Below are 15,242 nucleotides of genomic sequence, written 5' to 3'. Positions count from 1 at the left end.
CCAGAGAGTAATTGAAAAGCAGAGGACACTGTGAAGGTGGCTGAGGAACAGCTGAAGAAAGCTAAATGACAGCCAGACCCCTACTTCAGTTTGTGAGTCCTCTGTAATACCCCTCCCCAAGGAGTGACAAACTGCCCTCTGTACGTATGAGGAACTGGAATTCTATTCCCAGCAATAGAAAGGCTGCCAGAACCAGAAGTGTAAGGAAGTATAGGAAAGCAACTGAAGACAGCTAAAAGAAGTCAGGCACAATACTTCCACAGTGGGCCAAAGAGCTGGCACCTTGAAGAGTTGTTGGTGGTGAGGGTGATACCCACACCAGGTTGATATCTGACGTGGTAGAAGGCAGTGGCTCAGTAGGCACATCCCACCCCAGATCACCTAAGGTGATGGCAGAACAGGGCATCCCATATCAGAAGGACAGGCACCATCTTGGGGAGACGATCAGGGAAGCTTATTGACTGAAGTAGGGCCAACCATTCACCCTGCAGAGTGAAGAGCACCAGTGGTTGACAGCAGGACCTGAGAGAAATGCAACCATTGGGACCTGACCAGGAAGCTTTGGGATCGCAAGGGGTTTTGCCAAAGTCAAGCACCTGGAGGTGGCTCAGAGATGACAACATTAAAGGAACAATTATTGTGCACAGTCCGTGTTACATATGACAAAATATGCTACATCCCTCTAATAATGAAAGACATAAAGGAAACAAACCATCTAAGTAAAGTCAAGTTAGTTTGTTGTCATGTGCACAAGTACGGTGAGGTACAGGTACAATGAAAAACTTGCTTGCAGCAACATCACAGGCACGTAGGTTCGGGACAACACAGAATATAAATTATACATAAATCATACAAGACAGTGAAAAGAACAAAAAAGACTATGCAAAAACAAGACTTTAGTGCAACAAAAACACAGTCAGAGACAAGTCCACAGTAATGCAGAGGTGGTCCGTAGTGTTCCGTTGCTGAGGAAGGGTTAGGGCTGTGCAGGCGAATATAGAGCATGATGGTTGTAGGAAAGTAGCTGTTCCTGAACCTGGTGGTGTGGGACTTCAGGCTTCTATACCCCCTGCCTGAAGGTAGCAGTGAGAAGAGGGCATGACATGGATGGTGGGGATCCTTGATGATAGATGCTGCCTTCTTGAGGCAGCACCTCCTGCAGATGTGGCTCGTTTATCAGGATGGTTTGTTTCCTTTCTGTCCTTCACTATTAGAGGAGGGATGCAGCATATGTGTCATGTGTAATATGGGCTGTGCATGATAATCGTTCCTTTATTGCTGTCATTCCTTTAAGGATTGCTTTATGTGACTAACTGTTGGTTTGTGTTGCTATGGTGTTTGGGGACAGAAAGTCTGAGAAGGAGGCTGTTGGAAAGAAAGTAAATAAAAATGCACAGAGTCTTAATCCCCTTACCAAGAAAGGATAATACAGCAGTAGAATCTGAGGCTGCGCAAAAGAGACTCATCAGGTTAATTGAGAGGATTGTCCCATCAAGCGAAGCTTCAGCAGGTTGGTTGGTTGGGTCTGTATTTGCTTGAGTTTAGAAGAATGACGGGCCAACTCATTGAGAAATATAAGATCCTACGGAGGCATCACAGGGCAGATGTCGAGATGTTTCAAGGGGACATCTTTTCAAGATGATTGGTCAGTCATCTAAAACTGAGGTGAGTGGAAATTTCTTCTCACTGAGGGTGGTGAAGCTCTGAAATTCTCTGCCCAGAGGGTTGTGGAGGCCGGACCATTAGAAGTATTTAAAGTGAGGGTAGATACATTTATAAAAGATCGGGGACTGGGGACACAGATGAGGAGTTGGGGTCAGCATAGATGGGGATAGTTCAGGGCCAATGTGTTCTTGTTAGAGTGAAGGGCAAGGCTGGCAGGAGTAGGGAACCCTGGCTCTTGAGGGATATTGAGGATCTGGTCAGAAGAAAGGAGGCAAAGGTCAGGTGTAGGCAGCTGGGATCAAGCAAGTCCTTGAGGAGTATTAGGGCTGGATGAATGCATGTAAAAGGGAAATCAGGCAGGCATTAAGTGGCCACAAGATATCCCTGCCAGATCAGGTAAAGGAGAATCCCAAGAGATTCTGCATGTATGTTGAGCAAAAGGGTAACTAGGGAGAGAATAAGGCCACTTAAGAATCAGGTGTGGTCACCTCTGTGTCTCACGAATGAGATTGAGTTCTTTTGAGGAGGTGACCAAGAGGATTGTTGAGGGCTGGGTGGTAGACATTTGGCAGGGTCCCCCATGGTAGGCTGGTCTGGAAGGTTAGATCACGTGGTATCCAGAGTGAGCTTGCCAAGTGGATACAAAATTGGCTTTATAGGGTAGTTAGAATTTTTTTGCCAGGGTAGAAATGTCAAGTACTAGAGGGCATAGCTTTAAGGTGAGAGGAGGAAAGTTTAAAGGAGATGTGTGGGGCAAGATGTTTTACACAGAGAGCAGTGGGTGCCTGGGATGTGGTGCTAGGGCTGGTGGTGGAGACAGATATGATAGAAGCGTTTAGACAGACAGGTGAACAGGCAGAGAATCGAGGGATATGGATCATGTGCAGGCACAAGGGATTCGTTTAATTTGGCATCCTGGTCGGCACAGACACGGTGGGCCAAAGGGCCTGTTCCTGTGCTGTACTGTTCCATGTTCTATAGATCAGCCCTGATCATATTGAAAGGTGGGACAGGTTTGAGGGGCCAGGTGGCCTACTCCTGCAACTATTTTCTTTCATATGTTCCCTGGCCCTGCAAGCTGCTTCTTGAATAAAGTATGTTTGTGTTGACAGCTTAAATGATCAACTATTCCCAGTGTTTTGAAGCCCGTCACCTCCAGTACTCCCTCCTTATCTCCAGACCCACTCCCCGTTCCCAAATCCTTTGCACCTCAGATTCTGATCTCCCAACATCCCCACTGGTGATCAGAGACACCCCTCCGACTCACCAACCTCCCAAAAACTCATTAACCCCTCAAGTAGCAATCACCAGGCCCACCAGTACTATTCACTAACAGCCAATCCTCACCTCACCCCCCCCCCCCACTTCTGATCCCTGCCTCCCTCCTCCCCCAGCCTTCCCTCACCCATGGCTCCCCAAATCCAGCCCCAGCACCAAATTTACCCATTTTTCCCTTGTGTGGTGTAGACTGGTGCACAACGGGAAGGCCCTCTCCTTATGGAAGCCCATTTTCATAGCACTACTATCTTGGTCCTCAGACACTGAGCAGCAGGCCCACAGCCTCGGTGTTGTTCGTGTCTCCGCCAGCACCAATGAATTTCAAAGTCTTTGTTTTAAAGTGAAATTAAATAAAGAAACAACAATATTCAGTTAATGCATCCAATGGTTTTCTCTTCCTTTCCCCCTGTAGCTTCCTCTAACTCTCTCCTGAAGACACTGGAGTGCAGTTTTATAAATCTCAAAGTGTTCTGCCGGTGACGGTTAGGAGGCAATTTCACTACCACAGCTGATCATGATGTGCTTTCATATATAATCTCAGAGAGGAGGCAGGAAAGAGTGGCTTAGACAGAAGTAATCAAGAGCTTATTTTTTCCTCATAGTGTTTGTTCTGTGGTCAGACCTGGCGGCCAATTATAACACTCAACTGCCACCAGCTGTGCTCAGTTAACTCAGCACAAATCACAGATCAAACCCGAGAACATTTGGACTTTGGTCAGAAACACATTATGCAGTGTGTGTTCCTACTGAGGTTCTTGGAACTCTCCTTTGTAGAAGACCGGGAGAGAGAACTAAAAAGAAGAAATAGATGACCAAACAGATTATTTTCAGCACAGAGGCAGAAAATTCAACTCAACAACCCCATGGAGGTGTTTATGATATATCTGAGCCTTTTCCGTACCTTCATGATCTAATACCTTCCTTCCCCATGTACTAATCTAGCTTCCCCTTGAATGCATCTCTGCTATTTAATTTACATGCACCTCCAGTATGGAGTTCCCCATTCAACCACACTTCATATAAATTACTCCTGAAGTTGTGACTGGATTTATTAATGGGTTCCTTACATTTTTGGACCATGGTTTCAGTTTCACCAGCAAGTGGAGACGTCCTTTCCGAATCTACTCTTCCAGAATCCTAAAGATTTGTATCAGATGATCTGCCAGTCTTCATCTTTTCTGAGGTTTATAACCCCTGTGTTATTCTGGTAAATCCCTTTTAGCAGAAAATGATTTCTTTGTTATTTTTGTTTGCTATTACAAATGCCATCCATTAAATCACTCACTTGAATTCCATTTGTGGTTTGTAAAGTATGCAGTATAAGTAACACGATGATGATTTCCAGCTTTTTGCAGACAGCAGCTGTTTTACCATTCATATAGAATCATTTTTGTTCCTGCAAAGCTACTGAGCAGTTGGTCAAATCTCCAGTTGGACCAATCTACCAAACGTTTTCATTTTGAAACATTTAACTGTACTTTGATAACATATTCAAGGTTATTGCAATCTATTAGCTCAAAATCCATTATTAAAATTTAGGTACATTTCAGTAACCAATTACAGTAGCGTAGTGTGAGGCGGCACGGTAGCGTAGTGGTTAGCACAATGCTATTACAGCGCCAGCAATCGGGGTTCCATTCCCGTCGCTGTCTGTAAGGAGTTTGTACGTTTTCCTGTGTCTGCGTGGGTTTCCTCCGGGTGCTCCAGTTTCCTCCCACATTCCAAAGACGTACGGGTAGGTTAATTTGGGTTTAAACCAGGTGGCACAGACTCACTGGGCCGGAAGGGCCTGTTACCACACTGTAAATAAAAAAAAATTAAAATATGGAAGTATTACAAGTTCCATTTTCGATGATGAAAGCACCAATCTTCAATACTTCTTAAATATTTTGCACATGTTAAATTTTCTTCCCAGCAACATTTTCATAAACTCAATTTATTTGATAAGTCCTTCCAACTTTGATTATTTGTGAAATTACTGTTTTGCATTTTAAAATTCACAATAAACAAATAGCAGAAATACAATAGATGAAATTCAAAAAAACTGCTGATGCTGTAAGTCTGAAGTAAACAGAAAATGCTGGAAAAACACGGCAAATTTGTTTCTCTCCACAGATGCTGCCTGACATGCTGCGTTTTTCCAGCATTTTCTGTTTTTATTATAGCAGTGCTATAGTAGCTTAGTACAGTACAGTACAGTAATTTATTGTAACAGATAGGGATTGTTTATTTCTGTGAATGTCATGTACTGGTCAATTTCTGCCTCAAACTTCAGTCAAGTTTGTGGATTCTCTCTGCAGCATCATCAAATCCTCATCTTAATGTGATCATTCACTCATTTAGAAGCAGCTTCTAAATAGATTCTGCAAAGAATCTTTTACTTTTTAATGTTGAGAATCAGGCTAGTTGTGTCACAATGTCAAGCAAAGAGCAAGCTCACAGAGAACCCAAATGTAGCGCACTGGTACGAGACTGGAGTCGGGATGCTTCCTCAGAACCAAAAGCAGGCAGCAACCAGAAGGAATCTTGCCTTGGGGCTCTGAGGTGGGGTCCCAACACAAAAACTGGATATCCCAAGAGGAACAGTGAAACCAGGACTGCTCTAGAGTTGCCAACTCTAAGCAGCCAGGAGACAAAGTGTACCCAGAGGTTGACCAATACTCTGGCAACTAGTGCTAGTGAAACCAGGGCTCTTATGCTAGTCTCCTGATGGGGTTCAGGTGTGTGTTGTTATGTGATTAGTAGTGCACGGACTCCATGTGCTGCACAACGAGGCACCATCAATGGAGCTGAATCGAGGGCCAGCACTCGGAACCATGACAAGTTGTCAGATTTGACAATAATACACAAACTGCTGTGTTCACAGCAGTTACATTATAGCCAGAATTCTGTAATTAGCTGAGCTGATTAAACAGGATAACTTGGATAAACTCAATTGAAGTTGGATCTGTGCTCACTTTTCTGCTAGTTCCATTTTCCACTTTCATAACTGGAACCAAATGTCCACACTGAGGCCACAGTTATGTCCTATATCTAATTTTCTGCCATTTGTACTTTGTTTTTCGATCCTTTGCCTGTATAAAATACGTTAGAAGATGAAATAGACCTTCAAAATCATGCCATCAACTCATATAGCATCAACTTAACGCTTGTTTTTGTGGGCTTGTTTTATCAGGAACATTCATTAAGGGAGCTATTCATTCACCAGAGTAGGAATTGAGCAGACAACTGTCTACTATGAATGTACTTCATCCTCAAGGGAATTCTACAATATAATCTGTCTAAACTCATGATAATCACACTTGCCCTGCAAGGTGACTTGCTGTGAAGGTTTTGGAGGAGGTGGAGCCCACACTGGATGTAAGAGCAACAGAAAGGATGGAACCACAGTAGGAAGAGAAAACAAACATGACACTTTCTGACGTGAGACCTTTTCTTGATCGATTCTAGGCGTTGTTTCAACAGCCCAATGAATGTCTTCTCCCTCCCGTCCACAAATACAGCATTGCCCTTTGTACTGAGCAGCAATGCATCCATCTGCATCTGAATTCTGACTCTGGAGGACATCTCCACATAGCCTCAAACATTTGCATGTTGATGCTGTTTCTGTAGTACTGAGAACCAGTGCTAATCAGATGCACAAATCACTGGAAGTGAACAAAGCTTTCAAAAGGTACAATTCTGATAGTTATGTGACCTAAGGTTCACCAATTATGGAAGAATAAACAGGTTAATGTCATTATTCTCCACTTAAAAGTAAACTTCAGAAGCTTCCCTTCAAGTCACTCCCCAAAGTTGATCTATCAGAGCCACACACACCAGAAAAAACTACTGGGAGGAATTATAAGTGCAACCTTCAGCAGGGACAACAAACTCAGGGGCACACATGAGCTTAGTGGCACCCACGGCTGGGTATTAATTTGCTGTCTGTTGATTGAAGGTGACTGGATACAACTGTACCATCCCGACTGGAAATGAACCAAATGTCATTTTGATAAACAAATAAACATTTGCCTCTCCCAATCACTGGCATCCTGCACACGAGACAGATTACAATATAACTCGATGTGCAATGACGATTTGACGATTTGACAGACTTCACATTGTTGTGTATTTGCATAGCCGAGCAGAGACGTGGATCAACTAGACCCAGCCCACCAATGCTGCTCGAAGGTAACTAACGATCAGTTGCTGGATTATTGCCTCTTCTTGTTTCACTGCACCTCCAGACCATTCCAATACTTATCTAAAGTTTCAGGCTGGGGACCTTTACCATTATTTAAGAAACAAGTTGCTTTGGACAGGGGTGGCCAGTAGACCATCCCGTTTGAATTGAGCAGGGCCAGAGAAGTTGCAGAGGAGACACTGACGGAAAAGGGAGGAACAGGAATGGAAGGCGAGAAGCTCCCAACAGGAAATCGTATCCACCAAAGACTTTCAGAGAGTAATTCTCATACCTTATCTACAGCATGGACCAATGCTTGACATGCCTTCTCCACAGTGAAGGGATGGCGGCTGATAAATGGCAGATGCTGCAGTCACAATAGCAACCTCAGGGCAGGGCAAAGACCACACATTATTGTGGCTGTCAATGTGGCCACAGCTCTTTAATTCTATGTATCTCACTCCTTCTAGGTGGCCACTGGCGATGGAAGTTTGTAGCATTCGGGTAATTGAGGAATGTCCCTGAAGCTCTCTGTACAAAGAGAGAGGCTTTATTTCAGTCCCTCTTGCCAGTGATATGCAGATGGAGCAAGCTCAAGGGTGAGCACGGACCTAACGCAAGGTGTCATTGACACTATGCACCCCAGGCGAGTGACCACAGGCGGAATCTTGTGCAGGTTATCCTTGCAGCGGCCTCAATTCCTTCAGCCTCTGTTTTGTTTGTATTTACCTCACTGCAGCAAGTTCAAGGCTGGCTATTGGGAACAAGTGTTATTCACTGATGGTGTGATTCATATCGCCAGTCTGACACCACATGCATGTGCTTGGCAGCTTTTCAACAAGAGCCACCCTACTCAGAGGACAACATAGCAGTTACGAACTACATCTCTGGAAGAACCGTGAATGACACAGCTGGGCAGCTGTAAGGGTTTGTGCTGTTATTCTGTATAATCTACAGCCTGCTCACCCTGAGGATCATCCCTTGTTGCTACAAATCAGTCGAGGAGCTGAAGAGTGGGAGGACATAGAACATAGAACACTACAGCACAGTACAGGCCCTCCGGCCCACAATGTTGTGTCGACATTATATCCTGCTCTAAGATCTATCTAACGCTTCCCTCCCACATAGCCCCCTATTTTTCTATCATTCATGTGTCTATCTAAGAGTCTCTTAAATGTACCCAATATATCTGCCCCCACAACCTCTGCCGGCAGTGCGTCCCACGCACCCACCACTCTCTGTGTAAAAAACTTATCCCTGATATCCCCTTATACCTTCCTCCAATCACCTTAAAATTATGTCCCCTCATGTTTAGCGAAAAAAATAAACTGAGGAAGACAAGAATGCAACAGGAGGTGGGGGGGACAGGAGAAAGGGAAGATTACATGTTGAAAGTTCCTTCTGCCGGGATCTTTGGTACCAGTAGCTCAACTGCAACTCGGCATTCACCAACAGACATGCTTTGCTCCCTTGATGACCATCACATTATCCTCTTGCCAATAATACAAAAGGTAATTACTGCTGTTGTAATCTGTTGGAAAACAGAGAGTCAACTGCTGTGATAACCCAGGCTATGGTGTGAACAATATTAGTCCCTTTATTTTTTCAAACTTTTTAAAAAAACTTTATTTATACAGCACAGTAACAGGCCCTTCTGGCCCAACGAGTCCACACCGCCCATTTAAAACCCATGTTAACCTATCTGTACGTCTTTGGAATGTGGGAGGAAACCGGAGAACCCGGAGGAAACCCATGCAGACACAGGGAGAACGTACAAACTCCTTACAGACAGCGGCAGGAATTGAACCCGGGTCGCTGGTGCTGTAATAGCGTCACGCTAACCGCTACATTACCGTGCCTGCCCTCTACGCTACCGTGCCTTTGTGGAAGGATGTAAGTGAGTTGGAAATGGTTCAGAGATGGTTTAGTGACATATAAATGGAAAATGTTGAAAAAACTCAGCAAGTCAGGCAGCATGTGTGGAGAGAGAAACAGGCTGGACTACTGACGAGGGAGAGCAGAGTTGAGGCTCCAATCAGTTCATCACAGAACAGGTTGGAGGGGCCGAATTGCCTCCTCCTGCCCTTAATGTGTGCGTTACCTAGAGCTGGTCAAAGCTTTCACAGCTGAAGTCTGGGCATTTGCTGCAGCAAGCTCACACCTGTAGAAGCTGTTTCTATTGCCTACAGAGTTTCACGGATGTGCTGAAGGAGGAGACCTCCCAATCACGCATGAAGGGTTTCAAGTCCTACACTTAACTCCATGTGGTGCCGGACTCCTCCCCGTTCCTCCACGGCAGACTTTCCAGTCAATCAAGCATTCCAGTGCACATATCCATTGACTTTCTTCTGTAGTCTGGCCATTGAAGTTGATACCCTGTTGTGTGAAATCGTTCTTTTAACTGTCTTAAGGATCAAGGACTCTGGACTTGAGCTTCGTAGACCAAAACTAGTTTAATCACAAAGGCAAACGTGGGACAGAATGGATGGGAACAGACACACGCTCACTCACGCACAGGATACCACGAACACGAGAGGGGAAGCGCAACTGAGGTAAAATACACTCACACACACACACACTGATACACAACAAGCACATAGTAACAATGTACAACTTCAGGATATAACACTTCAATGCCTGACCCACACTAGCATTGGCCCTTAACGCTCCCTGAGTCTGAGTGAAACGCTCCCCTGACCATGTGGTGATGCACTCCTACCAATGATCTCTGCAGCATTGTCTCACTACTCCTGGGTTCGTCAAAAGAGAGAGGGTTAGGGAAAGCAGCCCTTTTATGATGCTAGGAGGCTGGGTGAAGCCTCACTGTTGTGATTTAAACGAAGCCAATGGTGTGGGAGTCAAAGACAAAGTTTCCTGCCACAGCCAATGGGTCAGGCAAGTTCAGAGGCAAAAGGTACTCTCACACCTGAGGGGTGGGTGGAGTTGCACCTTGATTGACAGTAGTATCACTTCCGATCAGAGGAGCAATGCTGCCCTCTGGTCAGCGGGGGTCATTGTCGTTACTGTCACGTGACAGTCATGTGGACTTCTCACAACATACCCAAGCTCTCTGCAGCAGAACTGGAGTGCAACTTCACCCTCCTTGAGTTGTTTCCTCTGGTATCCTTACTCTCAACCTCCACCTGGTCGCTAAGCACTTGAGCTAGTGCCTCAACACATGCTGATCGCTAAAAGAAATGCAGTAACGTGGCCATTAGCTGTGACTGTAGGATCAGGTAAGGGTAGTTATTCATCATCACTTTCCTCTTTCTGGGCAACATGGTGCAGAGCCACTCGTCACCACCCCAGAGACCCTGGTTCTATCCTGCCTTCAGGTGCTGTCTGTGTGAAGTTTGCACGTTCTCCCTGTGACCACGTGGGTTTCCTCTGTGTGCTCCAGTTTCCCCCCACATCCCAAAAACGTGTGAGTCAGTAGGTTAATTGGCCATCTCAAATTGCCCTGGGTGTTGTAGTCGAATGGTAGAATCTGGGGAGAATTGATAAACTGTAGGGAGAATGGGATTATGCAGGATTAGTGTAATGGGGTTGATGGTTAATGCACACTTGGTGGGGCGGAATGGCCTGTTTCTGTGCTGTGTCTTTCTATGATTCTATGACTCATCCACTGACTGGATAGGTTCCAATTCCTGGCCACCTGAAAAGAAAGGGTCAAGGGTTGGGTGTGGGGCAGGGAGAGGAGCATGTTGGAAGTGCATGAAAGAAGGAAGATTGGATGTGCTGCTGACCTCATCATCAATGGCTCAGCCCACCAGAAGCTACAGGCTCAGTGATGTCCTTCTTCTGCCGGCTAACGTTGTCTCCCAAGGGCACTGAGTGTTTCCCAGTTCCTTGCCATCGTTTCCACCATCTGCCACAGGAAGGGGGAATGAGCCAATGAAGATTGTGCTGTATGATTGAAACGTGATTGTCAATGTTGAATAATCACTGGTTTTTTGCCTGTTCTGTGTGCAAAGCTTCCAACGATGCTAGGTATCCAGGATGATGTAAAGCCACACTAATCACTTGGTTATGTTATTAATAATAGACTGCAGGCAGATAAATTGTGTGGGTGTTGTAGTCGAGTAGAGGATATGACTGATAGTGTGGTTTCTATAGTATCCTGTTTTAAGATGAATTCATTTACCTTATCAACAACAGTATTTAAGGTGCAACACTCCTGCTATTGACATCCACCACTATTTCATCCCACTGCCTCCTTTCTACCCTGTGGACACAGGACATTTCTCTTCCACCAATGCCTTTTGTTCGTTATCGGAACGCCTTGGTGAGTGATCGTTACAACAGCCAATCATTCTTCTCTCCTCCACAGGCTGATTGACTTTTGAAACGATTTCAGTGTCAATTTTGGCCACAAATGTCTCACCTGTGAGAGGCTAAGACTGAGGTTAAATTGTACTGGTCACTTGCAAAGCTGAGATGTTTGCAAAGTGTGTAGCATTTAAGAGGTGCCTGAAATATGACATTATTGATAACAGAGCACAAACTTAAATGGAAAAGGCACATCATGAAAGCTACTTTAACAAACAATTAACAAGAAGTCTTCGGTTTAAACTGGTAAAAGGCAAATTTATGACAGAAACTTGAATCCATGGTTGTGTAATGTTCAGGGCTGCACAGACTGACAGTCACAAGGAAGATGGACAGGTTATTGCTTCCTCCACTACTGGCTGCACAGTGTCATCAACAGCAGCCTGAATGATCAATATATGGTTCAGGACACCCAGAGAGACCAGACAGAGCAAAATACTCCATCATTTTGAGAAGTAACTGAAGCTCCAATTAGGAATCTTTCATGTTGTTCTGAATATGTCAATCAAGCCTTATTCGTCTAAACTGAGGTGATCCGAGTGGTGAATGGCCTTCTCAAAGATCTTATTATCCATTTGGGTGGCAGTTTGGAGCATATGTTGCTTGGAAAAGAGAACCATTCAGCCAGGATCCTGCTTTTGAATATTGAAAGATTACTGCAGTGATCTTGATTTTGCAATGTCCAGCACTACTTACAGGATGTGTGAGAAAGGAATTGAAGCACAGCCTCATTAGCTGACTCCACCCATTCTTTGAATAATGCTTGAGAGGCATTGTCCATCATTGTGAAGGAACTGCAGCTTTAATCCAGTGCATTAGTCTAACATTAATTGCAGGTAATGTTAACCATTCTGAGGAACATATGTTTCACCTTAGCATGATAGATTCAGAATCACATAACCTGACAAATTTGTCATAAAATGCTAGGTATATTGTAAATAAGTTAGTTATTGTACCTCCCTACAATATGGTTTCTTTAGATTTATCTATGACATTTTTGTTTTTCAAAGTTCTACATGAAAAGTTTGTTTATCTGCATAATGTAAGATAGGACAATTGAATGTAACTTCAGTCCTACAGGGATATTATTTCCTCAGGACTCTGTTCCCATTGCCCAGCAATATATTAACCATGATATTGACTGTTAGTATTAACTAAGCCCTTTGGAAAATGTAGGATGTAACATCACAAAGTGACAAGTTCGTGAGTGGACATCTGGAGGTTTCAGTCATGACCTGGGCTATTTTGAAACTCTGTAAAGGACTTGAATTTCCAGATCAAATGTTAGATTCTAAAATTTTCAGTCACACTATAATGAAGGAGGGAGCAAAAAAAAGCAGAAGCACGGGGGCTTGGATCAGTTATGCCACCATCCAACTAACAGGCAACTTCAAATTGGGTGAAACTTGAGGCATGAATATACAAAAAATTGAAAAGGGAAGATTTGGATTAGGATCCGAGAGTTCCATTAGATTTGTCACTTTATACATTGCAACACAGTAAACAGATACTGAATAAAAATGAGAAGGTAAAGCCTGGTCTATGAATTACAGATGTATAAAGGCAATGTTAAGGTTTTACAATGTATGAGGTAAATGACAATTCTTCACTCAGGTTACTTTGAAAAGAAAAGGATGTAAATGCATTGGAGGAGTTTCAGAGAACAGCAAGAAAACATTCAAATCCAAAGGAGAATGGGCCAACAGGATGTGTTAAAAATGCTGACATTTTGTGGTTGAGGAGAAGGTGGTTATAGTTAATATTTAAAATATTAAATGCAATCTCTAAGCCAAGGATATTACTTCAATTTATTCAGCATTGAAGAAGGAACAGGTGCAAACTTAAAGTAGAGGAAGTGAACTATCAGGAAGAACTTTCTTACTCAAAAGGATACTAACTTAAAAGAATAAATTTTTCAGAAAAGAAACAAAGAAAATCAAAACACAGTTGGTCCCAAGTCTGAGAAAACTGGAAACCCTTAGGAAATTGGCTGTATGACCCTTACTATTGAGTTTTTGCAATAACAGATTTTACATTCTACTTTTAAACTCTTAATTACGGAAGACAAAATAAATTTAATGCACTTCACACAGCATGTATCTCCAAAGGCACTTACGTTGTCTTTGAGTATAATACCTTATATATTACAACCAGAAATACTACAAAAATCAAGCAGTTCCAGAACAGATCAGACTCCAGAAGTGTTTCTACATCAAAAACTAATAAAAAGAATGAATTTTTGTTCATTTGAAGAAACCTTGCTACATCTTGTAGGTACAATTTATGTTATTCCAAGGACCCTCATGGTAGGCTGGTCTAGAAGATTAAGGCACATGGGATCCATGGTGACTTGGCAGATTGGATTCATAGAAGACAGAGGGGAGTGGTGGAGGGGGGTTATTCTGACTGAAGGTCTGTGACCAGTGGTGTTCCCCAGGCATCAGTGTTGGGACCTCTGTTGTTTGTAGTATATATACAGTATATAAGTGATTTGGATGAAAGTGTAGATGAGCTGATTAGTAAGTTTGCAGACAATAAAAAAAATTGGCAGAGATGTGAGGAAGGTTGTCAAAGGATTCAGCAAGATACAGGTCAGTTGGAAACATGGGTGGAGAAATGGCAAATGGAGTTTAATACAGGCAAGTGTGAGGTCATATGTAAGAGGAAAGTATACAGTAAATGGCAGAACCCTTCAGAGCATTAATGTACAGAGGGATCTTGGGGTAAAAGTCCACAGTTCCCTGAAAGTGGCAACACAAGTAGATCGGGTGGTAAAGAAGGTTTACAGCACGCTTGCCTTCATCGGTTGGGGTGTTGAATATAAAAGCCGAGAAGTCATGTTGCAGCTGTACAAAACTTTGGTTAGGCCACATTTGGAGTATTGTGTGCAGTTCTGGTCGCCCCATTACAGGAAGGATGTGGCAGCTTTGGAAGGGGGTAGAGGAGTTTCACCAGGGTGCCGCTTGGATTGGATAAGGAGAGGTTGGACAAGCTTGGATTGTTTTCTCTGGCGCCTTGGAGGCTGAGGGGAGACCTGATAGAAGTTTATAAAATTACAAGTGGCATGGAGAGGGTAGCCAGTCAGTCTTTTTCCAAGGGTGGAAATGTCAAATACTCGGGGGCATAACTTTAAGGGAGAGGGGGAAAGTTTAAAGGAAAGTTGCAAGGCAAGTTTTTTTTTACACAGTGAGAGGTGGGTGCTTGGAACGTACTGCCAGGGATGGTGGTGGAAGGAGATATGATAGCAATGTTTAAGAGGCATTCAGACAGACACATGAACAGGCAGGGAATTGAGATGCAGACCACATTCAGGCAGATGTGCAGTTTAATTTGGCATCATGGTCGGCACAGACATTGTGGGCTGAAGGGCCTGTTCCTGTGCTGGGCTGTACTGTGTTTCTTTATCCTTTGTGTGAAAAATGTGTTCGAACTTCCAAGAGGTAAGGTGATATTTTTGTGTGCGCGGCTGGTTCACAATCCACAAAATATTGCAAAATTGAAGTCATGCACAGCTGCCTTGAAGCTACCTTGTTCCTCATCAAACGCACATTACAGCAATCAATAGATACCTACTGTAATGCAAGTAATCTCTATCTCCACTGCACCCATTTGGTCAATAGCATGCCTTTTGATACAATTTCAAGTGGTTCTCACCTTGCAAACAATAAACAGGGTCAGACTTATACTTCCTCATTTGCCTCTCACTGTGCCTGGTAATGCCACTTAACCTAGAAATAGCTGTTATGCTGATTAAGGGTCTATTTACAAATGGAAAATGTCACCTGCCGATTGAGTACATGCAGAA

The sequence above is a fragment of the Pristis pectinata genome, chromosome 28 (genome assembly GCF_009764475.1).
Source record: "Pristis pectinata isolate sPriPec2 chromosome 28, sPriPec2.1.pri, whole genome shotgun sequence".
In the NCBI taxonomy this organism is placed as follows: domain Eukaryota; kingdom Metazoa; phylum Chordata; class Chondrichthyes; order Rhinopristiformes; family Pristidae; genus Pristis; species Pristis pectinata.
Note: the sequence above shows the minus strand (reverse complement) of the source record.